The following is an 18,411-nucleotide window of genomic DNA, read 5'->3' as shown; positions in this document are numbered from 1 at the left end:
AAAAGGCGGATAAAGTGTCTGAAGCCATATTTGTGCCAGTCAGCTGATGAACACCACCTGACTTGGCACAGCCCAGATCATCCCGCTGCGACACTCAGTGAGCCCGTTACTTTGAAAATTTTTGGTTGATACAGATTTTCACTGGAATTTGGAATTTCCTTCAGTAACTTGTGAGATTTCTCTTCTGTAAAGTGTGAAATTTGCAACAAAACGAAATAAATGATTGAGCACGTCATAATGTGATTATTTATCCATTTTGAGTTTTTCTATCGTCCAGCTACGTATATATGGCAGAAACGATTCATCGATTAAATCGAATAATAAAATGCATTGCACATCGCACTTAAGCTGTGAACACGTTGTGATTATAATGCCGCTGTTTGCAAAGTGGAGGAAAAGAGAGAAAATAGCGAGGGACAAAGAATAATGTGTCCAAAGTATGGGATTATTTCAAGCTAAAGAAAACAACTCTGTAATGTTACCGCCCATCCACCGTAAAAAAACCAAAACTTATGTCGCCTCGGCAACAGCACGACAGCACCTGATCAGAAGGCACACTGTGTTCTGTCAGCAGACCACAGACAAGGTAAGAGTAATAGCAACTTTAGCCTTTAACTGAAATCATGATTGATTGTTGAGTTGAAGGCCAGCCAAAGTAAGCCGCTATCCTCAGCTGTATATTAATGTTCGCTACGAAAATAAAAGCTTGTAGCAGTGCTGACAGACACATTCGCCAAGGTCGTGGGTCAAGAGCGCCAAAGAATTGAAAGACTAAACTAGTTATTGGTAAGTCTAGTAAGCTTGATGTTTGATCGTCGGGAAGGACAATCTCACAGCAAAGACAGATCGCAGTCACATATCTACAGTACATGATTTACAAGTATTACCTGGTTAACACTAAAAATGGTGATTGTCGCCAAAAGGTGACGAGTTTGCAGGTATGTCTGGAATTTACCCGGAGCAATTCCTATCTCCTATTGCTCCCCAATTTCTCCACATATATTTTATGTGGAGAAATAATGCTCTGTGGGGGGATTTGAACAGCAAGCTCCCCGCAGGAGCAAGTCTGCCCTGCAGGCTACATGTCCGACTGGACGAGTAAATGGCATTCTGCAAACTAGCTTGTCACTTGTTACAAATAGCTATATTAATTTGACTGAATAAACAAGAAACCCGCTGCCATCCTGGTGTTTTACACATTGTCAAATCTTAGTGCACTAAAACAATACAACTACATATAAACTATGTATTTAAACCTATTATTACTTGATGCATTTTATTTTTTGTTTACATAACAGTAATGAGAATGTATCAAAGCTGATCCTTATGGAGAATAGTTCTGCCATTACTCTATAGCGTATGGCCTGTAGAGATACTTCCTGCATGTCATCGTATATAGTTCATGATCATTAATCTTATCTATAGTCGTGTGATTGTCTACAAGAAGACCCTTACTGATACCACAGCCCCAAATGTCTGATAACCATGGTGATGGCTTGCCCTTGCCCACATGCTCATTAAGAAAGTACAGGACATGGAATAAGTTGGGTAAACAAGCTGAATCCATTCCATTAATGGCTGTGGGCTCCCCTGCCACACCACCATTAATTATCTGGTCTTACAAAGAGATTAGATGAGAGAAAACAACAAGTCACGTGCCAGCATCTACTGCCTGGAGGTCTGCTGACTTTTTAATTAGTTAGGGATTCCTCATGAAGCCACCACATGACCAAACTTCTTCTGTCATTTATTCCTGTATTTAATTATTACTGGTCTTGAAACATTTATAGCAGTTTGAGGAAACAATTGCATTTAATACAACTGAGCTCAACATTTTTTTAAAGGTTTTTAAACACATTATTCTGACAAGTTAAGATAACACTTTGTTGAGAAAAGTCCTGAAACAAAAAATGGATTCCCTGTAGAACAGCTGTTTGAACAGATCTGGAGCCTGGGGGTGGGAGTGCCCGCCGTATAACAAGAACTAACTTGAAAACCATATCGACTGAGGGGTGTGACTTCTCTGGAGGCTGTTGCAAACAACAAACGTCGAGGATCACCCAGAGCCAGGGAGATACTGTTGAACAGTATTGTTCTGCCCTCTGATTTATCAACATTTATTTTGATACTGCAAGAAACATGTTCTGCATTCTAGGGTAGGAAACCCCAGTGGAGAGTTGCAGGCATACATGTGCACATGGTGAAGGTTTTTCCTGTGTCTTCGCTTTTCTTTCTCCCCCGAAAGCAATGGCTGCAAGTTGTTTAATACATTATTTGACATGTATAAGTGACCTAGGTTTACTCTCTGTATACAATTTTAGTTGTAAATGCACAGAATAAACAGGAATTCATTCTAGCGTGACAGAGATGCTAATTTGTGATAAAGTTAGACTAGATGCTAATGGTAACACATAATTTAAATAATGTAATTTGGTTGATGGCTAGTGTTAGCTCTTATCGACCAGCTGTTGTGTAGTCATTCAGCAACTTTATTGTTTGTTTGTGGTCAAAGAGACATTATAAGTATTTTCTGCCTTTTGTTTATTTCAGTTTCACTCATAAGTTGTCGCCTGTTGAACATGGCGCTCGCTTCCTGGCTCGTAAAAATTTAGTTTGGCTGGCTGTTTAATTACGTTAACATACAAGCTGTATATAACACGTAACGGGAAAAGTGCAAGTATTATCAGTGATTGCCTTGCAATTTTCTCCAAAGACACACTTACAGTCATGTGATGTAAACATAACGTTTCCCACACAAATGCTAGCCATCTGGCGCTGCTTATGACTGGTACTTAGATTAACTTAGATTAGATTAACAGTTTTATTGACAATGAATCGCAGAAAAAAAATTTTTTTGCCACAATGCCAACGAAAGTTAAGGGAACTGCAGCTGCGGTCACTTCACCCAACACTGACCGTGAACCCCCTGGGGAAGCTTAACAGTGCTACTGCCTCGGTTGCCCAACCTGCCACACTGTGTCTGGTGTGTCTCATTCAGCCAGCAAAGTCTCCATTCGGTGTTCATCTGGCTTGGTTCCAGCTGACGCTGGCCACTCTGCCTGTTCTGTCGCTGTCATTGACCCAGACCCATGACCCAGAGAAGACTAAATAGCTTGATGTGTGCCCACACACACATGGGATTTTTTGACCACAGTGGATGAGGATAGCCAGGGACTTCATACAGCATAATGACAGATGGAGACAACATAAATAGCCTACGAATATTAAGAGCAGGGGTGAGTTTCTTTTTAAACTACTTTACGTTAATATTGTGTTAGCTGTTATATAACGATCGCAAGTGGAAATAAATCTGGGGCATGTGTGCTTGAACATCAGATTTCTGTAGCCAAATTTTAATTATAAGGTTATATAGCAGACTGCCACAATTATCCTGCTCAGGGACCACAGCCTATGAGAAACAAATACATTCTGGTGTCTAAAAATCATTTGGCTTTTGTCATGTGACGCAAGCTAAATGCTAACATCATCTTGCTAGCATGCACAATGACAACTCTAATGTGCTGATGTTTAGCAAGTAACAAGTTTACCAAGTTCACCTTCATAGTTTGACATGTTAGGATGCAAAAATTTGCTAATTAGCACTGAAGTGTTGCTGATGGTGGTATTTGATCATATACCAAAGGATCGGGCAAATTTACATGGTTGGTTAGTTATCATCGTGAGGAGGACATGAATGTCTGTACCAAATTTCACAGCACTATAATGCAAGCCTCACGGTGTCACAAGAGGTCAGGTAAAAGCCAATAGCTAAATAGTGTGACATTGTTCTTCTATTGTTAGTAAAATAGAGCCACTTGCTGTACTCAATTCAATGTTCTGTGATCTTGTATGAAGATTTTTGTGTTACACCTGTATTAACTGTTTAACCATATTTCATCACTTTAATTACTGAAATATGTAGAATAATTACACCAAGTCCTTATTACCACCAATTCAAATATTTATAAATGATAAAGCAAACAACCATTCTGTCAACTTTGGCATCTAAAACATGATGGTTGGTTTCCAATATTAAAATTATGTGGCCTTAGGAAATTACTCGCATTCATGTTCTGTCAAGAAACGACTAATAAATAAACATGCAATAGTAAAAAAACAAGTCTGCAGCAGAAAGAAATCAGATAGATAGTGTACACAAGTGTAAATGATAAGGATTAGCCTATCACTGCCTTTAGGGCATAATTACCACAGCATTAAGGCATAGTAGACATACTACTCTATTGATATGATAGTGTGTCATCACATTGAGACTGTGAAAAGATCTTCAAAGTCATCTCATCTTTCCTCGGGGCAGCAAGGAAAGTAATACGAGTGCAACACAGTGTACTGCATCAATCACTGTCAGAAATTCTATCAAATAATGTCAGCACATTTAATAAGCAGCAGTAAATATCCTGCATTATTGATACCTACAATCAATGTTAGCTGTGCCCTCTTTTACAGCCAAAGTGGGCAAATGACCGGGAAGCACAGCAAACATTTTGTTTATGAATGATGTAATAAATCACTGGTTCTGCTGGTCCCGAAACACTGCTGCTATCGAGGCAGTCCTCCTATTATGTACTGGTTTAATAGTTTTCTCATTTGGAGCTGTTTCCTATGGTTAAATTTTTTTTTTGCAAGTTTATATTGGGGCTGAACAATTAATTGCATTTGCGATATCGCGATATCATAAAATTAGATTTTCGAATCGCAAAGGCTGCGATTACACTCTTGTCACATGACACGCGAGAGTAAAGCAGTCTACAGAGGAAGCGTCAACTTCGCACGTTACGCTGTACCTTGACTTGTTGTGCCTTAAGCTTGACAGAAGCTGACACTACAGAAACTTTAGCGTCACACAGGGAATGAAAGTAGCACCCGCCACCCGCGGGTAACTTGGTGGTGTTGGCGGTTGAAATCGCCGGGCCATCCGCCACTTTGGAGGGCAGGAAAAATGCACAACAGACACGTGTAGTAAGGTAAGCGATGGGTGCCAGCGTCACACACACAGCCACCAGCAGCTCAGGAAATATCTGTGAAACGGCGTATCAAAACAAATTCACAAGTCCGAAAGAGGCCTAGTTTGCTTACCAGCATCGCAGGTTGAGGGGGGTGGGAAACTCCGGTGTTGTCAGAGAATTACGAAGCTCGTCTATTAAACACGAAAGGCGTCACTTGGTTTTATTTTCGTTGGCCAACTTTTGAATTGAACCTCAAACTGAGTACTTTTGGAGGTTTTTGAGATAGACTCATTAATTGGTGGTTGAACTGTGGATTTTGTATTGAGCGCTTACTGTATAATACAGTGTGGTGAACTCTTACCTGATGATATAATATCATATTATTTAATGCCATGACTTGACTCTCTCTGATATTTCTTTTCCACCATTGCTCATAATAATAATTCATACAATTCATGCATCACCTAATTTCATCATAACACAGGCCTGATCTACAACAAAGAACAGTGTATGTTTAATCTATCTAATATTGTTGGGCATCCTATACACTGATTTACTGCTTGTCTGTTTTGATAATACAGAAGGGAAAGAGCTTAAAAAAAAAAATCGCAATTAAATTGTAATCGAAAGCTTAAAAAAAAAAATCGCAATTAGATTATTTTCCAAAATCGTTCAGCCCTAGTTTATATACAGATCAGGTTTACACTGTAAAAGATGCATATTCTTAAAAATATGATGTAATTTGGCAAGGACATTATAAATAAACAGGGCAGGCAGATTTTACCTTGCTTAAATATAACCTGTAGTTAGTTTAAATTGACCAAAGATTTACCTCTAGCTAATGGACGATCAGCTGCTAAACGCTTAATATTTCAAAATAAAAAACATCCCAACCTTATCATTAAAGTCATAAAAACACTACAAATGAGTCGGTCTTAAAAAAAAATCCTCAGATTATAAGATGTGCACAATCTGCCGTTACAACGATTTAAAAATTGATTTGACCCATGCAACTAACTTTAAAGAAATAATTTTTTGAGTTCATTTACTTTTTTGCTTTCTTGCATAGAATGAGATGACAACTTCTGATACTAGGGCTGTACATAACGATTATTTTTCAAGTTGATTAACTATTATTTTTTTGATTAGTCGATTAATCTAACGACTAATTTTGTGTATTCTAAAGAAAAAAAGTAAATTACTTGATTAACAAAAACATGTCTAATCAATAATTCAATATTTTATTCAATCATCCTGAAGAAGCACATTAGAATAATGACAATAGTAGCATATCTTAAAATGAATGAAATTTCCACGTCACTGATGTGTTGTGATAATAACAATAAAATGTACTCCTGCATCAGGGGCAAAGAAAACAACTGAAACAACTCAGACTGTACAGTCACAGTTTGTCTGTAATGTTAGATTCAGCTGTTTTTTCTCTCATACATGGCCGTCAAATAAACGAACGTTAGATGACACACGGTGTAAAGTTACGTTATCATGACAGCAGCGGGGCGGAAATTACTTTTAACATGAAGGCAATGAAGAAATACTTTACATACATTTTAACGGACTACATGTCCTCGTGTTCATAATGTGTCGTGCTTGTGTAGAGACAGAAAGTAAACACAATTTGCGGTGCTGCCGTCAGCGCTCCGGGATACTTTCGCTTCACGTGTTCATGCCGGTCCACGTATTCGTGGACAGCAGTTGTGCTGCAATATTTCCAATTCAAAGAGCTCACGGAGCAGCACGTTGTTGAGTGTCTGTCTAAAATACTATACGGTCGAAGGCGAGGTCTTGTAGTTGCAGCTTGTCCAGGGGAATCCCTGCTAACACCAGATGCAGTGACACTTCGACGCACGTAATGCGAGTTGACGTATTTACGTAATCAATTACGTCAACGAATTCCCCAGCTCTATTCAATACCAATCTTATGTCAGCACAGTTAATATGAAGCTACCTCCAGCAGTAAGCAGTAAATTTGTTTAAAGACTAAATCCGGCAGAAAAAGCTAGCCTCTGTCTGTCTTCCCATCTAACTCTCCACAAGAAATCCAAAAGCATATCCCAAAATGTCACACTATTCCTGTAACTGCCCAGCGTAAGACTTGCAAGGAAAAATCAGGAGCTCTCTGACACTGCCAGGTATTGGCCAGATAGCTATGTGGGAGTTCACAGTCAGCATGTGTGTGAGCATACGGCATGGAGTACACCACCAAGTACGCTACATCCTTTACTCATCCCTCGCCTCCTCTTTGCTCCCTCTTCCTCCTCACTGTATTTAGTTAAAAGATAGAGAGACATGTATTCAGGGGTCCATTACATTTAACTTTAACAAAACAGGAAAACAAACATTTATTCCTACTGTGGGTGAGTGAAAGGAAGCTGTCACAATCTCAGCGGTATGCTTTACAATACAGCCATTACCGTATACACAGGCATATGGTAGGCTGAAAGTCATCTGCAGCTTGGTGTATACGTGTGTGTGTGTGGTGAACACTAAGCTAACTGAATGTAAGGAGCTTTATGAATGCTGATGTACCATAGGGAGTAACAGATGTGAGGCATCAATCCAAAGCGGCAATATTAAGTTTAGAGTGAAAATGTACAGTATGTGAATTGGCGCGCAGAGCTCTGTCTTCTCCCACTGACAATTAGCTTGATTGTTCACGTTCTCCCTCTTTGTCTCTCTCTCTCGCACACACACACACACACACATAGAGTAGTGGTCTCTTTGTTTCAACATTATCATTCACCACTTTTGTTAAAACTCTTCTCACTTAGCATGTCTGCCGTACTAGTAAGTCTGACTCATCAGCTCGATCTCTTTTGCAACTTTAAGAGTTTTAGTCAACAAACTTTTCATTAGTCAGATAGTAGCAGATAAAAAAAAAACTAAAATCTCAAATTCCATTTGGGAGCTGCGCCTTCAGGGGATTGTTCCAACAGGGACCTTTTCTCTTGTTTCTCTTGATGCGCACTGCTCTGCTGCTATCTCTAGCTGCCTTTGGTCTATTAGCTGACTCTACCCGGATTTGAGCTTGGAGTACCGGGGGAGCTTTGGAATGCCGGGAAAAAGAGGTTTTCAAGACCGGGGCCAGGGACCCAGCAGGAAATGGTGCGACAGTTGAAAAATAACATTTACTTATTTACTTATACACATTCACATATCCTGCCATAGACTGGCGACCTGTCCAGGGTGTACCCCGCCTTTCGCCCAATGTAAGCTGGGATTGGCTCCAGCCCCCCACGACCCAGTACGCAGGATAAGCGGTTGACGATGGATGGATGGATGGACATTCACACATGGGTGGGAGGTTATTATCGTTAACGAAGATGAACGAAATAACAAAAAATAGATGTGAAAAAACATTGTCGTTAACTGAAATAAAAACAAAAACGAGGCTTTACAAAAAATTGATAACTAAAACTGTATTGTAGGTTTATAAAACTAACTAAAATAAATTAAAATGAAAGAGTAAATGTCTTTAGTTTTTATTTATTTATTTCATAGGGCCCTATTAAGCCTATATTTCGAGTGGATATCAAGCCGGTGGGACTTATGTTGCAGGGCAGTTGGTCTAGCTGGACCGGCAGTTCAGCAGTGCGCGCGGTGATTAGCCGATAGGCACCTGTTGGTAAGCCACGGGTGTATTATGCTTTTGTCCTCCGCATGAAGAGCTTGCACACTGCGTGTCGTGTGGCTGTCCTGCCACAATTGCTTTATCTGTCAAGAGAGCCCGGGGTTAGGGCAGCGTCTGGCCGCAGAGTAGCAGGTGGCGACCGAGGAGTTACGAGGAGAGCCCCATGTAGGCTAACTTAGTCGGGGAGACCCAGGTAGAGATTGTCTGCATAGTTGGTGGGATTTGAACATGTTTTCTATTATCTTTTATACATAGCCTACATGTGTACAAAATAATATGAATGCAACAACTGTATAGAGTTGTGGTTTGTTTAGTTTGGGTTGCAAGTAGTGAGTCACTGTTTTGGTGGGGATTTTCCTTGATTTGTTTTGTTCTGTTCTGATGGTCTGGCTTAGTGCTCATCCTGCGTGTGTGATGAACTTGCCCCTTGTCCATTGATTGTGAGCTCCCCTTGCACCTGGTTAACGTCAGCTAGTGTGTGTTTTATGGGGTCATTGATATCTCAGCCAACCTGTCTCTTTGTGCTTCACATTGTTTTAATGCCTATTTTTTAATTAATAAAGGTTTAGATTTTAATGTAACTGCTTTCCAGGCATAGTTGCCTTCAGGGTGCTGGGACCTGTTGTTTGTGGCTGCAAGGGGGGTCTTTCAATTTCTTAGCTGTCCATCAATTGTATTTCACCTCCGTTTATCGTATTTCACCTGTTTAACCAAGAATGATAGAGCTAGAGACTGATGTAATGAATTTCTACAACTGGGTAGTAGGATTAGGGTAGTTTGCTCTTAGGGTTTTCTGTATGTAGGTTAGAAATAATACTGTAGATTGCATGTGCTTCATTTATTTGTAGTATTTATTTAGACAAAATGTTTTCAATATACAATCTACTTTGAATATATATATATATATATATATATATATATATATATATATATATATATGCTTAGTGTTTGGGCCCCTACATACAAGCTTCAAATAGTTTGTAAAGGGTGTCCCTTTTCACAAATCTGCATTATTTCTAATGATTCCACTTGTATTTTAATGTTTTGTGAACAAACTAAACTCAACTGAAGTAACCTGAACTGAGCTTTGCATCATGCACCAACAAAGACTAAAACTAACACTGAAACTAATAAAAACTAAACTAAACTAGCAAACCCATGTTAAAAACTAATTAAAACTAAACTGAAAACTAAAGTCAAAACAAAATGAAAATAAAAACTAATGAAAAATCCAAACTATAACCTTGGGGCCTACTGTACAGACAACTATGAGTACAGGTGGCAACTTTGATATATCTTGTATATATGGGAGCCCCAACAATATTTCAATGTACCAGATGCTGTGCAGAGATAAGAGTAGAGTTTCACTAATGAGCGCTTTGATGTGAATAAAGGGACACATTACATGATGAAGCTGAACTGAAACAATCTGCAGCTTTAAATATTTTATTGACTGAGCAAAAATGTGTTGATTAGCCTCCAACTCATCCAATTAAGTTTGTACTATACATTAAGTTTATATCCAATTAAGTATATGAATCCTCTGCTCTGATTATAAGATAAAGAACTGAATTACTGTTGACAATACGTAACTTGTCATCATCAGGAAGTGGGATTTAAGCCTGTACTCTGTTATAAAACTGTTAAAGAGAAATAAGTATGCGGAGATTAGTATAGATGAAGAGATTGGTTGACCCTGTTTATGGAGGCAAAATGCTTGGAGTGCAAATCCCTCTGGAGGGAGTGATTTGGTTGCTTTTTGGATCCTGCTGCATTTGCATTGGCTTCGACAGTCAATCCAACCAGATGATCCAGTGCACACCTACAGTGACATCACCTCCTCAATATCTGCCAGCAGCAACAGCTGATATCATTCTGGACCCCATCAGTAACAAAACTCCTCCACTCACATTCTGTTTTCTCTTTAATAAATCAGCCTAGCAACACCCACATATTCCTGTGGCCTTCAGAAAGGGAATTTATCATTCAGCTGTTGACCAAATCTGGCACACCCCAAGCTGTGCTGGCAACAGTCAGGGAGGTTACACACATACTGTTGATTTATTGGCATGATCTACTGGACATAGCAAAATAAAATATGTTCCACGGGACATAAGCCATTTATCTTGGAACTGTCACAAACCAATCTTCACTGCAAGGACAAGCAAGAAATTGAAAAAGGGAAAACACAGTAGCAAGTTGACCAAGTAAGCAAAGCAGTGCCTTCAAGCCCTCTATGCATTCAAATATACAGATTTCTTGAACTGAAACTGCTGAAATTATACCTTTTCACAGACTGCGGCACAGAATGCCTGATTCCTCCAATCACGACCCGATTGTAATCTAATACTTTATTTAGATGTTTGCAGGTTTTAATAAGCCAAGTGGATGCCATGATCTTTGGGTTTGGATTCTTCTTCTGCTGGGAGGCGAGCCACAGTGTGCTGCTCTGGAGCTCTTTTTCAGTCCAGAGTGCAGACAAGCACTCTCAAGCCAACTCGTCGGCAGAAAAGGTACAGATTTCACCCAGCATACGGAATCTCGATGGGGGGCAAACAAAGCAGGCCGCTGGGATTGCCCTCTGTACCTGCAGAAAACAATTAATCCTCATTCCTCCCCGCCTTGGTGGCTCTTGTTTGGACCGGTGTCAGCAGCGCAGAGAGACGAAGGATAAACAAGACAATCTGAAAAGATGCAGCTGGGATCTTTGGCTACTTTGGCTACTCTGGCTTTTTCTTCTCCTGTGATGCAGGACCATACTATCTCTGACAGCAAGAATAGCCTGCTCACTCAGCCATAATAAAGAGCACAAAACAGAGATGGAGTGAGAACAGGTCATCTCATACTGTGCCAGGCCATATGCTCTGACCTCTCCATTCAGTTCAGATGACCTCGGTTTTTATGAAGTACAAAATCTCTGGGGATGACATTTCTCTTTCATCCTCCCAGCTTAGTCCTTGTCAATGGCCTGAGCTTGTTATTGCAGTACATCGAAGAGAGGGGCAAATGACTTATGAGATTCAAACAAACAAGTTAATTAATGCTGTTCTGAATGCTCTTTGATTTAAGAGGATTTTGTAAAGCCCATCAAAAATGACTTAGCCTGGTCTTCATTTTAGACAATAAGTCAGAGGTTTAATTGCCTTCAAATGCATGCCTCATTCCAGTCAATGATTTAGGGCTTAGTTATTTGGGGCTGAGTGGTATCATAGTGACTCGCCGCTCACCAGTGGCATTTGCTCAGTAAAAGCTCAACAAAAGGTAAGAAATGAATGCTGATGCTCCCCTGGTGCTCTCTCCTGTGCCAGTTCCACACTAGCTACAAACTACGTCTGACAAACTGCCCAACAGTCCCTTTAATATTACCCATAAAGCCCAGTGCCACTATAAACCTAGAGCTGTCAGCTGATTTGTGAATCCAATTAGCTTCCTCTCTGTAATGGGTGTGTTGTGTGCCATGATGTAAGTCAAGTGCTGCTGGCATCTCTCAACAAAGATTAAGCTTTTACAGAGAAAAACATGCTACATGTTAACAAGCAGTTAACAGCATTACCTTTAAGGTACAGCCCATTAAGCCATCAAAGACATCTATAGATCATGAAAACTAAAGAGCTATTCTGATATGAAAAACAGAAAACATGGAAGCAGGAAGTAACATTTAAGGGCATTCAATGCACAGCAAACAAGGTACCCACTTTTTGCCAGTATGGCTCCAGAGATGTAGATTTCTGTCTGTTTCGATCAGTCCGCCACTTTTGTCCAGCCAGAAATATCTGAGCAACAATCAGCTGGATTGTCGTTATATTTTGTACAGAAATTTTAATGATTGCATTTAGTAAAGTATACCGACAACTATTTAACGGATTGGCATTTGATTCCCTTACTTTTCCTGTGGTGCCACCAGCAGGTCAAAGTTTTTAGTTATCCTGTGAAATATCTCCACATCTAGACTACTTGATGGATCGCACAAATCGATTTTTAGGGGCATATGCGAGCAAAATGGTCGCACTGTAGAGCCCTGAAATTGCCTTGCTGGTTGTTCCGACACGTTCAGAATCATTACTGCTTCATGCCCCTTGTGTAAAGGAATATTTTAGAGAATCAGAATTAGAAATCAGAAGTCAGAAATACTTGAGGGGAAGGCTCATCATAACGGTTTTGTATTTCTCTGTAACGTAACATAGAATTAACAATGTTACTTATAACATTCATTCTCAGTCATGGAACTCAAAACCATTTTCTGATGCCTCAAAAATATATTTTTAAATAATTAAACAAATATAAAAGTGTGCGACAACTAGTTGACTAATGGCTGTCCTCAGTCAGTGTGTGATAATGGCTTGAAATAATGACTACTAGTCGACTAGGAAAATCTTTAGTTGGAGGCAGCCCTAGTATTTATGGTGTATTTTTATTGTGTACTATGTATTTAATGTTTATTTTTCTACATACTATATATTTATTATGTATTTTACTATGTACTCTGATTTTAGTTTTCACTTTTCTTCATGTGGCTTGGTTGGTCCCTTCATCTTCTGTGATTTCTTTCTTGTATGTTAATGTTTTTGTAAAGCTCTTTGTGAGTTATGTCTGTGAAAAGCGTTTACTTACTTACTAACCCACATTCCCACATGGGTGCTACACAGCATGGCTAATGTATGACTGAAGTGAATGCTCATTCCTTCTCATAGACACTATTCACTTTAATTATTCTGATTTTTTCAAAATTAGTGTGGTGATTTATTCATTTTACATTGCAACACACAGCACTAAGAGGTCATAAAACACATTCACACCTCCCTGCATTCCAACACTGAGGTGCAGAAATGTATGCAGTAAGCTTGGCATGTGATAGTATGCTAAAATCACTAGCACAGAAAATGGTGAGATGAGCATTTGCTGACAGCACTGCGGGAGTGCAAACTGGAGGTACACAACAGTTGGCTTCAGTTGACATCTGGGAGAGAGACAGGCTGCTGACAGGGAGATTATCTCCACTGGTGCTGCAGCACAGTAGGAGCTGTCCACTGCAGCTGTGATGCTCCTTAGAGAGCAAGAACTCCAAGGTCTTATTGGAGAGACTTTCACATAGTGAAAATTAAGGAGCAAACCGTTGTATTCCACTCACTTAGCACACACTGTCACACTCAAAGGCATAAAGAGGTGGAGAACACATCCATCAAAAGACTGGTGAAATGATATGCAGGAATGCCGCAATGATGACTCAGAGCCCGTGGGCATCTGTCACCTGCAGGAGGCCATGGTCAGGACAGTTTGATGTCAAATGCTCAATGTGGTGAAATAAAACGGGAAAAAAACATGAGTTTAGGAGGAAGGAGAGGTGGGACAAAAGGAGGGAAAGAACAGAACCCTACTGTGTGTGTGTGTGTGTGTGTGTGTGTCTCATTGTTCATTTGCTTTCCTCCTACCTCTGAAAAATGTGGGCAGGATTGTTATTATTATTTGCTTTAATTCAGTCAGGTATAAATCATTTAATTAAATACTGGTCCAACATAATGAACAGTGTGCTGTATTTTATGTATACTTTGTCTGATTAGTAACAGTGCCATGTGGGGTGTCTTGACTACAGGGATTCGATGTTGCTATTTTCCCTAACTTACTTCCTGGTGAGCTTGTGAAGGTGTTGCCAAAAGGCCAAGTGCACTGAGGAAGTTATTGACAGCTTCTCGGCATAAAGTAAAATAGTAATTTCATTTTATCACACTGTTTTTATTTCCTCAGGCTCCGAAAATAATCAGAGGGGCCATCTGAACTTTTTGAGACCTGCAGCCTAAAGAGGGATTCAGATTGGGCTGACCCAGGTGGAGGTCTCCTCAGCTCACAGACGAAGACAAATCAATGAGGGGTGTAGTGAAACGCAGACAGCAAACCCCACTGGGAAGACCTTTGGATGCAGAGCCATAGTCAGAAAAGGGATGTGAATGTAGATGAGAATACACATGGCGGGAAGGCTGCAAGGACTAACATGAGCATGAGAGGTGAATAAATGAGCCCTGACAGGAACCATAGGAGCTGATGTCTTTACTGGATTTTTTTTTCTTTATGTTATCATTTTCTTTGGTAGTTGTTTAAAAATGGTATTAACAACAGCATCACAGAGAAACACTTTTTGGAGTTCTGACAACTGAGAGACATTCCAAAATGAGCTGCCGAAAATACTTGCCAGTATATTACCCGGAAATGTAAACGGTTTCTTCATCTACCTTTATAATGTATGTATATATGCATAACTTTTGCATTAGTTGCACTGATGCATCTAAATCTTGCATTTAGGTGCACAGCCACAAAGTTTAGGTGCAAATTCTTCACAGCACCTCTAGTGCCATATTTCCCATACACATTGAAAGTTATGTAAATGATTGTAATCACGAACACCTACAGGTAAATTGTTGTTTGTCTTTATTTTAATCACAGCAACAAATGGCCAAAACGTCTTTATTGTAAAACAAAAAAACTTATACACTGCATGAAAAGTGGGATTTTCAGCAGTTATTGGCACGTTAAATTGCAGACGTGAAGATTAACGGGAATTTTTGGCCAGCACCAAAAACTGTCAGGAACTACCGGGAAATTACATGGATTTTGTTTCAGTGTTGCCCTCATGACCCCCCTTCCCCTAGGTCTCGGGGAGGCTTTCACATCTAAATCAACATGCTGCGAGCTATGCAAATATAAATCAGCTAAGCCACCACTGGTCAGAGGTGACACCTCAAGAAATCAAGTAGGCTAACTAAACAGAATCAAGGAATGGTGGCAAAAGTAATTGGAGGAAGAGAGGAAAGGACCGTGTTTTTACAGAGTGTAGAGAATAGTTGGAGAAATGAGATGTGCAGGATGGAACAGGAGAGACCAAACAATCATATAAAGACTCGGACTAAACAGCACATAATTCAAAATAGGCAAACATGACTTCTGCGGGCAAGAAAAAACAGTAGAGCACGGTATGTTACACTGTCAGAAGCAAGAAGAGGAAGAAAGAAGGCAGCTGGTTCTAAACCTCACAATGATAAAAGTTCACTGATTTAATAATAATTAATTAATTAATAACATGAATTGTTTTTCAGTATCTTATACTAAACAATGTGATTAAGAGGATATGAGTTTATTTTGTTTAATTATTTATTTATGTATAAATAGCCTAACATAAAGACTAATAATTTGTACCACACTCCATACCAGTCAGTGGCGGTAATGCACCAATTCGTTGTTTGCCATTCGCTAATAATTGTGAAGAAGAAGAAGAAAAAGAAGAAACATACATATATGCTATATAAATGCTGTTGCTGTTTGCTTTTTTGAAATACTGGGATTTAAGGCAATTTCAATTGTGTCGGGGTGGGTTCATGCTCTGGCTGTTTACAGGACCGGAGAGTCAGAGGTAATTTGCTGCTGAACCATGCTGTGTCGATAAAAGTTATTAATTATAACTTGAATGTGACCAAACTCTTGTATTCTGTTCTATGTAATATCTGACTTGTCCTGTGTGAGTCCTGCTGTGATTTGAGTTCGCTAACTTAAGTTTTTAATCAGTTTTGCCTTCAAATGGAAAGCTAATGTTAGCATGCTTATGCTAGCATGCTAAGTCCGCTGGAAAAGTGTTAGAAACGCCGTCGAACATCGTTAATAGCATGTACTCTGCTCTTATATCAGGTAGCCATCTTAGCAAAACCACCACACACACACACACACACACCTCATGTCTGTCTTTTGAAAGTGAACTGAACCATTTAAAAACACAATTTAGTTCATTTTCTGTTTAATTTAGAGGGGAGATATAAGTTACGTGCCGAGTTCAAGGTGTGTGCGTCTTGGAGCGCAGCCTGCGCACTGGAATTAGAGCAAGCTGTAACTCTTGTTTTACATAACGCTGGATTTGAGCTCCTATAAAATTGTTTGCAGAAGCCGATCTAAGTCAGCAGTTCTCTGCACTGAACGCCAGAATGTTGCCAGGGAGGATAGGGTGGCTGTTCTTAAATCCAACAACTGCTCCAGTGTGGAAGAACAAGAAGAGAAGATGGGTGAGCAATCTAAAAATTGTGGTGAGACTTGGTCACTGCTATGCCAAAACCAGCCAAAATCAGTATAAGTTAGTTCACAAAAGTGACATTTTATCTTGCCTTATTTCACAGGAAATGGCCAGTCTCCTGCACAACTGAGGGAAATTGCGAGCCCCATGATGCTGAGAAAGGGTTAGATTTACAGAACAGGCATGCATTGTACTGTATAAAAGTAAATCATTTTTTTGATTGTCCTAGACCGTAATTTTGTTTTCAGAGTCTGTGCTCACTTTACAATGAGGTGCTCACATCCTTTTTGGTCTCCGGATTTACATTGTGTGGATCATGATGCCATTGTGTGTAAGTAGCAAACTTTTTACAGTGGTGTTTTATTTCTTTATTTTTTTTTGTACTGTGGCTATGCTATTTATTTATTTATAACACTAAATTTTGTTTTCCAGCTGCTAGTGAGACCCACTGTGAGACAGCACACAGGAACATCCGGTACAGTCAGCCAGATCTTGCTGCTAGGGCGACAGCCTTAAGAGTTTTGCCCAGTGTCGATCCAGAAGGAAGCGGGTAAGATTTGTTGGATTAGATTCATTGTTTGTCAATGTGAACTTATTTTTCAGTGAGATGTATTCTTTCCCCCAGGTTGTGAGACTTTTGAACCTTGACTCAATTACATCAGCACTACTCTGTAAAACATAGTTTATAGTTTATTTTTGTTTCATTCTGTGATTATTTTTGTATACTGCATGTTGTATACTGCTTTGTAGCAGAAGTGAGTTACAAATTTCATTTCATTTTACAACTATAAAATGACAATGAAAACCTACATTGTGAGCATGCAATTCTGCAATGCTGTTCTGTTTGTGTTTCCACCTGTTGGAAGCGAGGCAGAGAGTACTGGCAGAAGATGAAGTGGAACATGTGGAAAGTCTAGAAGAGCCTCTCTCCCCCATTCAAATTATCGGAGGGCTGAACCGGAAGTTAGCCAGTTCACCAGCAGAAGTCAACACAGTGGAACATATAAACCCCACCGCCAACTAGCATTTTGGCAGTGTAATTGCAGAGAGACACAGACAGCAACTCACAAGTATTAATGTGAGGGTACCTGCGTTGCCAAAGTCACAGGTATCAGCGTTGAGTCAATGCAGCAGTCTAAATCTAGCGCCCCTTCTCTGCTTTTGATTGGCTCTCACCTTCTTCCACTAGTGAGTTATGGGGAAAACACACGCACACAAAAATTGTCCTGCAAAATGTTAGGTGCAATAGATTTCTGGCGCACCTGCACTTGTACTCTGGACCCATGCATATTAAACATTTGAGACAGATATATGTTTACTATGAGCAGGTTTCAGTAGGCAACATTTCGGGTAGCATGCCTGTAAAATTGTAAAACTTTCTACAACAAAGGGGAAAACTCGGTAAAGCTTGTAAATGATGTGTCAGGATAGGTCAGATTCAGCTTAGCAGGTGACTGATTACACTGTATGTTTGCTTCGCAGTGGTCATTCAGACCAGCACAATGCAAAGTTGGGAAAAAAGTTTGCTATAGAGTTTTTACAAGTTTCAACAATGCTAGTGTGTGAGAAATAAATTCACCACTGCACTGCAGTCAACAGTTGATCCTGCATCGAGGGGAAGTTGGTTTAAAAGATGTTGTATCAAAGGATGTTGTTGCTGTCACCACTTACCACCTCTGCTAACCAATTTCCTGAGGGAAAGCCTGTATGAGACCTGCGGGTAATAGACTGCAACATGTCTACCAAACCTC

General features: G+C 39.8%; 1 protein-coding gene and 1 long non-coding RNA gene across 3 annotated transcripts in view; one reads left to right on the top strand and one right to left on the bottom strand.

The window, feature by feature from the left end:
* Nucleotides 1-18,411, bottom strand: part of LOC123957778 (ecto-NOX disulfide-thiol exchanger 2-like) — a 102,341-nt gene that overhangs the window by 72,201 nt on the left and 11,729 nt on the right. The gene's annotated exons all lie outside the window — the stretch shown is intronic.
* LOC123957779 lies at nt 552-17,206 on the top strand. Its single transcript, XR_006821892.1, has 6 exons — nt 552-586; nt 14,356-14,612; nt 16,534-16,652; nt 16,764-16,823; nt 16,909-16,991; nt 17,093-17,206. It is a non-coding gene; the product is annotated as an uncharacterized LOC123957779 (long non-coding RNA).

The sequence above is a fragment of the Micropterus dolomieu genome, linkage group LG19 (assembly GCF_021292245.1).
Source record: "Micropterus dolomieu isolate WLL.071019.BEF.003 ecotype Adirondacks linkage group LG19, ASM2129224v1, whole genome shotgun sequence".
Taxonomy (NCBI): Eukaryota; Metazoa; Chordata; class Actinopteri; order Centrarchiformes; family Centrarchidae; genus Micropterus; species Micropterus dolomieu.
This window is presented reverse-complemented; position numbering and strand designations above follow the sequence as displayed.